Genomic DNA, 12,606 nt, shown 5'->3' with positions numbered 1-12,606 from the left:
CCCCAGTAGCTCCCACCACAATACCCGGCTATTTTTAGAAGGGGGGGGTCTTGCTCTTGTTCAGGCTGGTCTTGAACTCCTGAGCTCACCAAGTCCACCCACCTTGGCCTCCCAGAGTGTTAGGATTATAGGCATGAGCCACTGGGCCTAGCCCATGAGGCAACACTTTTCTTTTCTTTCCTTTTTTTTTTTCTTTTTGAGACAGAGTCTCTCTGTGTTGTCTCAGGCTAGAGTGGTGTGATGTCATAGCTCACAGCAACCTCAACCTTCTGGGTTTAAGCCATCCTCTTGCCAGAGACTCGCAAGTAGCTGGGACTACAGGTGTGCACCATCGTGGCTGGTTAGTTTTTCTATTTTTAGTAGAGGCAGAGGTCTTGCGCTTGCTCGGGCTGGTCTCAAACTCTTTTTTATTTTTTTGAGACAGAGGTTTCACTGTCGCCCTTGGTAGAATGCCGTGGTGTCATAGCTCACAGCAACCTCCAACTCTTGGGCTTAAGTGATTCTCTTGCCTCAGCCTCCCAAGTAGGTGGGACTACTAGTGCCCACCACAACGCCCGGATATTTTTTTGTTGCAGTTGTCATTGTTGTTTACCTGGCCTGGGCCGAGTTTGAGCCCAACATCCTCGATGTATGTGGCTGGAGCCGTAACCACTGTGCTACGGGAGCTGAGCCTGGTCTCAAACTCTTGAGTCAAGCAATTCATCTTCCTTGGCCTCCCACAGTGCTAGGATTACAGGTCTGAGCCACTGTGCCTGGTCAGATTAAGTTTCCAACACGTTTTGGGGGGAACACATTCAAACTATAGCACATATCATATGTATGACTGTAGAACAAAAACAAGATGATGTTGTCATGGGCTGACGTCAACCAACTCTCACTCAATAACCAGATCTAAGTACAAATGGATATATTGAAGTATTAATCCCAGTACCTCAGAATGTGACTATATTCGGAGATAGGGTCTTTAAAGAGGCAATTAAGTTAAAACGAGTTCATTAGAATGGGTCCTAATTTGATATGACTAGTTACCTTACAAGAAGAGGAAATTTAGACACAGACACATGCAGTCACATGCATACACACACAGGAAGAAGTTGGTCTTCTGTAAGCCAAGGAGGGAAACCACAGAAGAAAATATCCCTGCCAACACCTTGATCTTGGTCTTTTAGCCTTCATATTGGTGAGAAAATAAATTTCTATTGTTTAAATGACTCTGGTCAGTGGTACTTTGTTATGGCAACCTTAGCAAGTGAATACAGACCTCAACAAAAACTGTCGTTTACAAAACAAGGCACTCTGAGAGGCTGAGGTGGGTGGATTGCTTGAACTCACCAGTTCAAGACCAGCCTGAGCAAGAGTGAGACCCCATCTCTACTAAAAATATAAACAAACAAAGGAACAAAAAAACCCCAACTGAGGCAGAACCCAAGAGTTTGAGTTTGGGGTGAGCTATGATGACGCCATGGCACTCTAGCCAGAGTGACAGCTTGAGAATCTGTCTCAAAATAAATAAATAAAGAAATAAAATTAAATAATAAATAGAAAAAGGAGAAAAAATGTACAATGTGCAGATATACTCCATGCTCTGCTGGTTAGAGGGAGTATAATAAAGCTGGCAAACTATATAGACATGGTTTCCTGACCAGGGTCACCGTGGTTACAACTCTATAGGATATCATTCACATGATAGTCATGGTGCCTCCTGTGGTTGTGATCTAAATAACCCGTGCAGCCCCAGGTAGCAGCAGTTCCTTCCAGTTGGTGGGTGAATTTCTTGGTTAGGGAATCTGGTCATCCTGGGTTATGACCAGCAGGAGATTCTCCTTGTACAGGGTTCCTTAGAGCTACTCCTTGAGAAGACTGGAGAGAGACATTCTTAGGGAACTGTCCCACCTTAGCATCATTCCTCCTGCTGGGACTTGAGACTGCAGGTTGCCTGAGGGGTTGCACAATGGATGACCCCCATGTTTTTCATCCTGGAAGTACAATTCTCTTAAGCCATTGTTTTTCAACCTTTTAAACTCACAGCACATTTAAATTATATTGATTTAAAAAAGAGTAAAAAAATATATTTACTGTGCTTTGAACTTCTTTCAAAAACAATTTAATGATCTTTAAAAATTTTCATGGCAGCTGGGCACGGTGGCTCATGCTTGTAATCCCAGCACTACAGAGGCCGAGGAGGGTAGATTGCCTGAACTCAGGGGTTCAAGACCAGCCTGAGCTAGACCAAGACCCCAGTCTCTAAAAAAATAGCTGGGCATTGTGGTGGGTGCCTATAATCCCAGTTACTCAAGAGGCTGAGGCAAGAGAATCACTTGAATCCAGGAGGCTGAGGTTGTTGTGAGCTATGATGCCACAGCACTCTACTAGGGGTGACAAAGTGAGACTCTGTCTCAAAAAAAAGAAAGAAAGAAAAAGAAAATCACTGCTTTAAACAAGTTGAGTGTCTTTTTTTTTTTTAAACAAAGTCTCATTTTGTCACCCTTGGTAGAGTGCTGTGGCGTTATGTCACAGCTCACAGCAGCCTCAAACTCTTGGGCTCACACGATTCTCTTGCCTCAGACTCCCAAGTAGCTGGGATTACAGGCACTCACCACAATGCCTGACTACTTTTTTAGAGACTAGGTCTTGCTTTTGCTCAGGCTGGTTTCGAACTCCTGAGCTCAGGCAATCCACCAGCCTTGACCTTCCAAGTGCTGCGAATACAGGCATGAGCCACCTTGCCTGGCCCAGCTGACTGCCTTTTAATTTAATTTTAGGTAATTCTGTTATCAGCAATTGTTTTGTTACCTATTACTACAAAAATGCTTCTAAAATGCAGTGACTTAAAACCACCACATGGGACATCCAAAGATGAAGATGGCTGGCTCACTCACCTGACTGGGAGTGGGTGCTGGCAGGTGGCTGGGAGCTTAGCTGGGGCCGTTGACCCCAGTGATGCTTCACATGTCCTCAACACATGGCATGGTCTTTTCTCTCATGGCAGCTGGCTTCTAAGAGGGAGTGTTCCAAGAACACAATAGCAAATGCTGCATCTCTCTTGAGACCCACCGTCAAAGTTATACAACATCAATACCCTCATATTCTTTTAGTGGAAGCAAGTCACAGGCCAGCCCTGTGACTGGGGAGAGAAAAAAGAATCATCTCTCAATGGAAACAGTGGCAAAGAAGCTGAATCCATCTTTAATTTGCCATGGCATCCAATGCTTCTTTTGTAAACATGATCTGGAAATTCTAAATAATACTCGCGCTCAGCAGAGGGAACATCTGGTACCAGATTACCAGATTTCAAAGCTATGCTCTACCACCCATCAGCTAAAACTACTTAATGTCTATGTACTTTAAGATGAATGAATTAATGTATATGTAGAACACTTTGTACAGTGCCTGGAACAAAATATAATTCTATATAGATGTTTGCTAATGTTAAGGAGAAAACTAAATGACCTTTAGTTGGAATAAGCATCAGTTAAATAGGTCAATGGTCTGGAGCAAGAAATTGTTCCTCTTTTTGAAGGTGAGATTTATTAACTTTCAAATCCATTCAGACAAGAGGAAAATCTATGAAAAAAAAGCAAATAAGTGGGTTCAGTGCCTGTAGCTCAGCAGCTAGGGTGCCAGCCACATACACTGGTGGGTTCAAATCCAGCCCAGGCCTGCCGAACAAAGACAACTACAACCAAAAAATAGCTGGGCATTGTGGCGGGCTCCTACAGTCCCAGCTACTTGGGAGGCTGAGGCAAGAGAATCACTTAAGCCCCAAGAGTTCAAGGTTGCTGTGAGCTATGACACCACGACATCTACCCAGGGTGACAGAGTGAGACTGTCTCAAAAAAAAAAAAAAATAAATTCACTGCAATTGAACTTGACCTACATTCTTTTTTTAAACACAAAATTCAGAGCCTCCTGGAAGGAAAGATTATGAGCCTTAATTTATTTGGGAACATTAAGATGCTGATAAGTTTTAAATCCTGGGTGGCTTCTTCTGTGTTCTATTTCGTATGTAACTTGTGTGCAGTGACTCTAGTAGAGTTCCTTTTTGTTGTTGTTTGGTTTGGGTTTTGCTTCTTCAACCACAAGCTTGAAAGACATGGTTCACATTTGCCCAAATGTAGACTAGACAGAACCCACCTAGGCGCTGTGGCTCTTGCATGTAATTCTAGCAGTTTGGGAGACTGAGCTGGGAGGATTACTTGAGGTCCAGACTTTTTTTTTTTGAGACAGAGTCTCACTTATTAAACTTCAGTAGAGTGCTGTGGCATCACAGGTCACAGCAACCCCCAACTCTTGGACTTAAGAGATTCTCTTGCCTCAGCCTCCCAAGTAGCTGGGACTACAGGCACCTGCCACAATGCCCAGCTATTTTTTGTTGCAGTTGTCATTGTTGTTTAGCTGGCTCGGGCCGAGTTTGAACCTGCCACCCTTGGTGTATGTGGCTGGTGCCATAACCACTGTGCTACGGGCGCTGAGCTTCTGTAGATATTTTTCATCATGAGTGTAAGCTTTCTCCAGTCTTGGAAGCTGAACAGCTGTTGGTGGCATCGGCCTCAGGTCTCACCCATGTTGTGCTGATCTTACTAACATAGCACTCAGGACAGGACCTGGTTTCCCTCATTTCTCACTCCTCAAGGGCCCCTCTTCTCACCTCCTGGTTGATCTGTCCTGGCATCTCTCTCTGAGCCTTTATTTTGCTTTGGTCACTTTTCTGTCCTCTCAACTGATTTTTCTTTTCTTTTCCGCAGTTGACAATTTCCTTTGATCTTTCACCCAACTTCTCTCCTCTAACACCTAGCAGGTAACTGTGAACTTGATACCCACTTCAGCTAGAAAAGGGGGTGGGGTGCAGCTCCTGCAGCTGTTAGGTATGAGCTCCCTATAAAAAGCCTCAGCTGCCTGTCTCTGTGCCCCAGGGCACTGCCCAGCCTCCCCCTCCAGCCTGCCACTCTGTCCCCCGCAGTACCTGACTCCCCGCTCCCTCCCCACAGTGCACCCATACGCTTGCTTTCAGTTCCGGCCTTCCCTCTTACTTTCCCTTGCTTCATCCTCTGCCCCTTGTTGGTGTTAAAGGAAACCAGAAATATGCCACCCTAAAATAAACTTCTTTGACATATTTTGAGATGGCTATTCAGATGGCTGCAGACAGGAATAGCCCTGGAAAGCTGTCTTTTGTGGAGGTGATTTACACCTGTGGAGAAAAATCTACATGAGGCCCCCTCTCCTGTGCCATCTGGGAAAGACGAACTCAGCCACAGGCCTCTGTTCTTCCTGAGGGGAGCTCTGAGATTACCTGAGATTTGTTTTTTTTTCTGAGACTGTCTCAAGCTGTCACCCTGGGTAGAGTGCTGTGGCGTCACAGCAACCTCCAACTCTTGGGATTAAGTGATTCTCTTGCCTCAGACTCCCAAGTAGCTGGGACTACAGGCGCCCGCCACAACGCTGGCTATTTTTTGGTTGGAGTTGTCATTGTTGTTTGGCAGGCCCAGGCTAGGTTTGAACCTGCCAACTCCAGTGTATGTGGCTGGCGCCCTAGCTGCTTGAGCGGCTTGAGTTGTAGGTGCCGAGCCTACCTGAGATATTTTCATCTGCTAGCAAGACAGTCTTTGCTTGGCAGATTTCCTCTCTTCGCATGCCCACAACCTATGCCATCATCTCGCCCAGAGTCCGGGTCCTGAGTTCTTTGGGCTCATCCATTTCCTCTGAAAATCATTAACTCTTACAATTCCACTGGTGTGGTGGCTCATGCCTGCAATCCTAGCACTTTAGGAGGCCGAGGCAGGAGGATCACTTGAGATCAGGAGTTTGAGAACGGACTAACCAAGAGCAGGACTCTGTCTCTACTAAAAATAGAAAAATTAGCCAGCCATTGTGGTGGGTGCATACAGTCCCAGCTACTAGGGAGGCTGAGGCAGGACAACTGCTTGAGCGCAGGAGTTTGAGGTTGCAGTGAGTTATGATGGTGCATGGCACTGAGTGACAGAGTGAGACTCTGTCTAAAAAAGAAACCCAGAAATCAAGAAAACAAAAAAATCTCCTGCAATCCCCATCTCCTCTTTCCCCAATGAAGAAGGTAATTCAGTGCCAACCATCTGCCCTTCTTTGGGTTCCTATTCTCTATGACTCCCGTGCACATGTGTGCAGGTAATAAATCTGTTGTATTTTTCTATTTTGTTATAGAGGTCCTGGCTGTGACCCTTTTTAACAGGAAGGGAAGGGCTCACCCCTTTTTGCCCCTGCAGTATGCCCTAGAGTGCTTTTAGATCCTCTCTTTTTCTTTCTCTAATTTCTCTCCCTCATCTAGTCCCACAGCTTCAGTTGCCATTTTTGTGTGACTCCTAAATCTCTTTTTTCTAGCTGTTTGTGTGTGCCTGGGAGCACTGACCCCTGTGTACTACACTGACCTTGCCCTCTTTCTCTAGTCGAGCTTAGCCAAGGAGAGGAATCAGGAAATAGGAAGGAGGGAGAAGACAGTGGTGCGTATTTTTTCCCCTGTTCATTTTCTGCGCTGGTGGCAGCTGCTTCCCTGTACAGCTGCAGCTCTGTCTGGGCCCCTTGTCTGCAGCACCAGCTCCCACTGCTTTCCATGAATACTATTTCTTCTTCTTGCCCTTTCAAGCTGTGAACTTAAATGTGATCTTAAGACCCTTGGCTGACTGAATGAACCTGGTCTTGGCCAGGGGGACCCCAGAAATATTCCAAAGATGAATTGCTGGTCATGAGAAGGCATGCTGGACATAAATCCTGGGGCTTGTCTATAATTAAGACTTTTTTTGTTTGTTTTTTTGAGACAGAGTCTCACTGTGTTATCCTTGGTAGAGTGCCTTGGCATCATAGCTCGCAGCAACCTCAAACTCTTGGGCTTAAGTGATTCTCTTGCCTCAGCCTCCCATGCAGCTGGGACTACAGGTGCCTACCACAACACCTGGCTATTTTTAGAGATGAGGTCTTGCTCTGGCTCAGGCTGGTCTCAAACTCATGAGCTCAGGCAATCCATCTACGTCGGCATGAGTCACTGAGCCCGGCCCATAAGACTTCTTTTTTTTTTTGTAAGAATTATTTATTGATATAACATATTATTTACATTGAGTTCAAAATTATTTTTCTTCACTATGGTGGGTGGCATTCACTGACTACCTCTTATAGATCAGGCATGTCACATATGTTATAAATAATCCTTAAAATTACATTGTGGAGCAGGTAGTAATAATCACGGTCTCTGTTTATGGAATGTTCGCAAAGTATCAGGCACTGTGCTAAAAGTTTTACATAAAGTACTGTTGACTAAAAGCAAAAAACTAGTACAAATAGAGAGTTCATTTGCGTCAAGTTCCAGGACTGCAACCCAGAGATGGTTAATAGACTTATTTATCTTTTTTTTTTTTTTTTTTTTTTGAGATAGAGTCCTACTCTGTTGTTCTGGCTAAAGTGTCATGGCATTGTCATAGCTCACAGCAACCTCAAACTTCTAGGTTCAAGCAATCCTCTTGCCTCAGCCTCTCCAATAGTTGGAACTAAAGGCACCTGCCACACCCCTGGCTGAGTTTTCTATTTTTAGTAGAGATGAGGTCTCCCTCTTGCTCAGGCTAGTCCCAAACTCCTAAGCTCAAACAATCCTCTTGCCTCAGCCACTCAAGAGTGTTAGGATTACAGGCCTGAGCCACCACACATGGCTGAGACCTCTTTATCTTAACTTAAAACTCTTACAAGCTTTTAGACGTTCATTTCTGTAACCAATCACAAATCAGAGAATCTTTAAAACCACCTACAATGCCATGTAGAAAGCCAAAGAATCTTTAAAACCATGTAATGCCCTGCTTAAAGATATCCTGCCTTTTGGGGCCAAACCAATGGCTTCTTTTATGTTTCTTGGATATTTGTAAAATTTTCTTTCATTTTTTTTTTTATTGTTGAGGATCCATTGAGGATTCATTCATTCATCCAGAACCAGGTTACACTGATTGCATTTACTAGGTGTTAAAATTTTCTTCACATCTAGCTGAATATGCCTCCTTCTTCCCACTGGTACTCTGGTACAAAACTCACATCTTTCCCTGGAGTAACAACTCCCTGGACATCTCTACATGTGCCCCAGTCTCAACAAGTCCAGAATAGAATTCATTTTTCCCTAAATTTCTTTTCCTCCTGATTTCCCCATCTTGCTTGTGGGCGTCCGTCAACCTAATTAGATACTCAGCTTAAAAACCTCAGATTTATCCAAGGCTCTTCCCTTTCTCATTAAGTCCCATCAGTGCTGCCCCCTTAACATCTCTTGAATCTGTCCCTTCACTCTGGCACCCGGGCCAGTGCTCTGATAAAGCCACATTACTGATTACATCGACTCTTGCAGCAGCCTGACCAATCTTCTTGCCCACTTCAACCGCTCTTTACATTGCAGGCCCCTGTGCTCTATTTTAAAAGCAATCCGAGACTTTGTGTTCTTTGTTTAAGACCTATCTGTGAGCTGCGTATAGTGGTTCTGGCCTGTAATCCTAGCACTCTGGGAGGCCGAGGTGGGTGGATCGCTTGAGGTTAGGAATTTAAGACCAGCCGGAGCAAGAGTGAGACCCCATCTCTACTAAAAGTAGCAAACTAGCTGGGCTTTGTGGTAGGCGCCTGTAGTCCCAGCTGCTTGGGAGGCCGAGGCAAGAGGATCGCTTGAATCCAGGAGTTTGAGGTTGTTGTGAGCTAGGCTGATACCACAGCACTCTATCCAGGATGACAGAGTGAGATTCTCTCTCTTAAAATAAAATAAAATAAAATAAAACCTTTTTGTGGTTTTATAAAATAAAATAAAATAAAACCTTACCCACATAGGGTAAAGTTCAAGTCCTTTAACATGTCACACAGGCCCTTCCTGATCTGACACTCCTCACTCACAATTCTGAACTTCTAGTAGTTCTGGCCAAATCCTGTTCCTTTGTGTCAGCTTGTGCTCCCCTCCCCCCTTTACAACTTTGGAGAATTCCTGTTCATCCTTTAAAACCCATCTTGTAAGTCATTTCCTTTAAGAGCTTTCCTGGACCCGTTCCACACAGGGAGAGTCTTCTCTGGTCCCTGCTGCCCCCAATCTTGGGCAGACATCTACTGTAGTAGGAGAGTGGGAGGGCAGAGACCATGTTAACCCACCTCTTCATTCTCAGGGCCTGGCACAAGGCCAGTTATTGTGCTGAACTGGCAATCCTATTTCACCAGGGACCAAGGTATAACCACTTTGGTGGAAAGAGCCCAGTAGGCTTGTGAGTAAAGCTGAAGGTCATCAAGTCACCCCACCCTAGTGCCAAGTACCAGGCCTGGCTCCAGGCCTGGCTCCATGCCACAGCACAATCAAATCCAGAGTGACAGAGACCACCCTGCTGAGGCCTCTCCCCAGAGAGCTGAGAGTGGGGGGCAGGGAACCCGGACATGAAGCAGGAGGGTAGGACTTGGAGGAATGGAGTTCAGAGCCTTGGAGAAAGAGCAGAGAGTCTGTCACAGGCTCCCTGGCTCAGAGCCAGCAATGGCGTGGGAGGACTCATTCATCCAGGGCCAGCCCAGGAGCAAGATTGCCAAGTAGGTTGTCCGGGCTGGCTGGCAGGCCAAGAGCTGGGAGGGGATTTCCTTGGGCTCCCTCCCCTGGGGCCAGGCAGGTTAGGAACCTGTCTGGACAATTTTAGATTGGGGAGAGTTGGAGGAGTGTCTGGTAGGGCGGGAGCTTCAGGGCAGCAGGCAGCCCCTTGGCGCAGGACGCCTGGAACACGGGCACCAGTCTGTGCTGCCTGGGACACCCCTGCTTCAACCTCCCCAGGTAAGATGTGGACACTGGGAGCGGGTGGAGGGAGTCCAGGGTCAGCAGGAAGCATCTGGTAATAGATGTGGGAGGTCTGGGGCTGGCACGGGAAGGAGGCAGGAGTGTAGGGTGCTCCTTGGTAACTTCCTGGAGTGGCCATTTTTGTGTCCTGCAACTATGATTCATTCAGGGGCTGTCTCCTACAGCTTTCTGCCCTGGTCAATCACTGGCGTTCTCTCCCTCCCTCACATTCTCCTGGGCACTCCTATACCACCCACCCCCAGGTACTTTCTAACTCGACCAAGTCAGTTCCTAGCCCACCTGCTTTGCCCACCCAGGCACTGGAGACCACAACTGGGAGCCAGTCTCTGCTGCTTCCTGAAAGGCGGCTCCCTCAGGGTTGTTTCCTCCTTCCTGGTATGAGTATCAGAGGGATTTTACTCATTCATCCAATTATTATTCATTTGTTCATTTATCATTGTTGAAGCATGTACCTGAGTTAGGGGGCAGATCTGCACAATTTCTTCCTCTCTTAGGAATAAGAAAACTGAAGTTTATTCCACAAGCATTTAATGATCATCTACAAGCTGGTAGGCAGCATAGCATAGTGGAAAATTATTTTGGAGTCACAGACTTGGATTCATATCCCACATCTCCTGTTTAATTCTTGAGCCTTAGTTTCCTCATCTATAAAATGGGGTCACACTGTGTTGCCCAAGCTGGCTATTCACAGGTTCGAAAGCACACTGCAACTCAAACTCCTGGGCTCATGTGAGCTGCCTGCCTCAAGCCTCCCGAGGGACTATAGGTGTCTAACAGGTGCGTGCTATCTTGCCTGGCTTAAAGTGGCCTTTTTTTTTTTTTTTTTTTTGAGACAGAGTCTCACTTTGTCACCCTTTATAAAGTGCTGTCGCATCATAGCTCACAGCCACTTCAACCTCTTGGGCTCAAGCAATCCTCTTGTCTCAGCCTCCCAAGTAGCTGAGACTACAAGCGTCTGCCACAATGCCCAGCTATTTTTAGAGACAGAGTCTCATTCTGACTCAGGCTGGTTGTGGACTTCTGAGCTCAGGCAATCCGCCTGCCTCAGCCTCCCAGAGTGTTAGGATTACAGGCATAAGCCACTGTGCCCAGCCTAAAGTGTCATTTTTGGGAAAATGACAAGAAACAATGTAAGCAAGTCAAGCACCAAGCTGGGTGCCAGGCTCATAGTGGGATCTCACTAAACACCTGCACTCTTCCCTTCCTCTTTGGCCCCCTTCTTGCCAAGCCCCTCCCTAGCTGGCACCTCCCTCACTTTAGGCTTGTAAAGATATATAAGGCAATCCTGGCCTTGAAAGCACTTAGGCAGACTTGTGGACACAGAGCTGGGTGGTGAAGGGGACATGGGGAAGAGAGAGGGAGGGCAGGAGGAAGTGGAAAAGGGCTGAATAGAAAAGGCCCGCCTTCTGGTTTGAGGTTAAAAACACTGGACCAAGGCTGAGTCCAGACTCTCCTGTTGTGTTTCTGAATTTGGACAATCAACACTGAACAAGTAGTGGGAAGTACTATTTTCCAAAACCAACTCCACGTGGCCTCAGGCTAAGGGTTTTTAAATGTATAGGGCTGGACACTGTGACCTGTAATGCTAGCACTCTGAGAGGCTGAGGTGGAAGGATTCCTTGAGCTCAGGAGTTGAAGACCAGCCTGAGCAAGAACCAACCCTGTCCCTACTATAATTAGAAAGACTAGTGGGGCTGTGGCGGGCACCTGTAGTCCCAGCTACTTGGAAGGCTGAGGTAAGAAGATCGCTTGAGCCCACGAGTTTGAGGTTGCTGTGAGCTGTGATGCTATTGCATTCCACCTAGGGGTGACAGAAAAAGATAAAAATAAAAAATGCATCAGCTCATTCAATCATAATTCTATTCCTATTATTATTGTCCTCATTTTTTTTTTTTTTTTAGAGACAGAGTCTCACTTTTCTTTTCTTTCTTTTTTTTTTTTTTGGAGACAGAGCCTCAAGCTGTCGCCCTGGGTAGAGTGCTGTGGCTTCACAGCTCACAGCAACCTCCAACTCCTGGGCTCAAGCAATTCTCCTGCCTCTGCCTCCCAGGTGGCTGGGACTATAGGTGCCCGCCACAATGCCCGGCTATTTTTTGGTTGCAGTTTGGCCAGAGCCGGGTTCGAACCTGCCACCTTTGGTATATGGGGCTGGTGCCCTACTCACTGAGCCACTGAGCCACCCTACTTACTGCGCTGCCCTATTGTCCTCATTTTTATAGATGAGAAAATGGAGATACAGCAGGTTAAGGGATTTGTCTAAGGTCACACGGCTAATGAGCAATGCATCCAGAATTTAAATCTAGGTCAGACTCTAAACTCCTTGCTTTTTGCTGGACTCCTTGATGTCTTTCAAGTTTCTCTGTCCTGAAAAGGCCAAGATCATCATTCTCCCCACTACCCAGACCTTCTCTGTTTGTCCCATGAGATGGGAAGGTTTTAAGAGGGTAGGGATCATGGCTGTTAGTTCATAATTCTAAAAACAGCACCTGTACCTCCTAGTACAAAAATGTTTGGTGACTCCTTCGTGAGTGAATGAATTTCACTAGTATTTATTGATGTATTCCATGGACTGGGTAATAGAGATTTGAAATGAATAAAACAGAAGGTTTGGCCTCAGGATGCTCACAGCCTTGTAGAGGGGAGAGTTGTCATACAAAGAAGACAGTGATACCCTAGACATGAGCTAAGGTTGCTGATGGGACTAAGAGAGGCATTTTATTCCACCACGTCTTCTTTGCTGTCTCCATGTTTTTTGAGTACTAGCAAAATGCCAGTCACAAGGCAGATGATCAGCAAGG

At 46.1% G+C, this 12,606-nt stretch overlaps 1 protein-coding gene across 1 annotated transcript in view; it reads left to right on the top strand.

Moving 5' to 3' along the window:
• Positions 1 to 9,543: 9,543 nt before the first annotated feature.
• Positions 9,544 to 12,606, top strand: part of RHBDL2 (rhomboid like 2) — a 58,816-nt gene continuing 55,753 nt past the window's right edge. The window contains exon 1 of the mRNA XM_053575616.1: positions 9,544 to 9,784. The gene's annotated coding sequence lies outside the window, so the exon portion shown is untranslated. The remainder of the gene's footprint in view (positions 9,785 to 12,606) is intronic.

This window comes from Nycticebus coucang, chromosome 22, assembly GCF_027406575.1.
Source record: "Nycticebus coucang isolate mNycCou1 chromosome 22, mNycCou1.pri, whole genome shotgun sequence".
NCBI classification, from domain to species: domain Eukaryota; kingdom Metazoa; phylum Chordata; class Mammalia; order Primates; family Lorisidae; genus Nycticebus; species Nycticebus coucang.
Note: the sequence above shows the minus strand (reverse complement) of the source record. Positions and strands in the feature narration are given on the sequence as shown.